The following is a 1,136-nucleotide window of genomic DNA, read 5'->3' on the forward strand; positions in this document are numbered from 1 at the left end:
AGATGGCGGAGTGAACAGCGTTAAAAATTGCTTTAAGAATAGCAGATTCAACCTCTCCATCTTTATATTTCTTTTCGACTCGTTATTTTTGCTTTTAATTTAATACACGTATACTTGGTCATCTTGTGGTTATACTTATGAGATTCTCTCACATAACTACCGGCCTGAAGGTAATTTTCGCCAGCAAGTGGGAGCAGTGAAAAGGAGTAAAAATCAGCGTAAAAGACATCATCAGGCTGAACGCAGTGATTTAAGAGTGCTGTTGCCACTGAGTGGTAATTTGCAACTTGCCATTAAATCATGCAAAACATCTAATGCATACGAGTATGTGAAAAACGAAGCTTTGGACACTTCCTTTTTGTGTTAAGGGCAATAGTTATGCCTCAGAGAAGATCGTTTATATGTAGCCTTTTAACACGAAAGTGTTTTATGCCGGGGTCCACCAAGACTTCACTGACGTATTTCCGTCACGGAAATACGTCAGCTTACAATGTACACGAACATAATACAAAGAAAGAAACCAGAAGAAAAAGTTCCACAAACATGCAAAATTTGGAAATCGAACCCACGACCTCTCGGTCCGCGACGATAGATCGCCGAGCGTTTAACCCATTGCGCCACAAACGCATTTGCAGAGAGCTACACAGACGCGCCTTATATATCTAACACTCCTCCGTGTACCCGCGCTCTTGCTCGGGGCGGTGCCGCCGCCTACGAGCAGAAAAGAGAAGTACTGCATTATGACACTAACGCGCACCGACAGTGAACGCTTCGGTGGTCTCAGCACTACGACGCCTCGATGCCAGGATTCGAAGGGACGCTGGCATCAAGAAGCACTACCAACGCCACCTAGGTGGCGTTCACCGTACTCAGCACAGCAGAGCGTGGCCTCCGCAATTAGCTCTGAAAATGTTTCTGAAGTTGATCGCGGAGGCTGCAATTACGACGCGCTGTACGCGCTGATTTGACTCGGTGACGATTCAGTTACGTGCTTTGTCTTGCGCGTTGTATTAGTGTGTCAGTTACGTGCTTCGTCTTTCGCGTTGTGCTAGCGTGTGCAGCGTAGTGCAGCTTCCATATGCACGACGGTTGCTCATGGTCATCGACGTTGGTAGTCGTGATGGAGGAGACGTGCC

The sequence above is a fragment of the Dermacentor silvarum genome, chromosome 4, assembly GCF_013339745.2.
Source record: "Dermacentor silvarum isolate Dsil-2018 chromosome 4, BIME_Dsil_1.4, whole genome shotgun sequence".
In the NCBI taxonomy this organism is placed as follows: Eukaryota; Metazoa; Arthropoda; class Arachnida; order Ixodida; family Ixodidae; genus Dermacentor; species Dermacentor silvarum.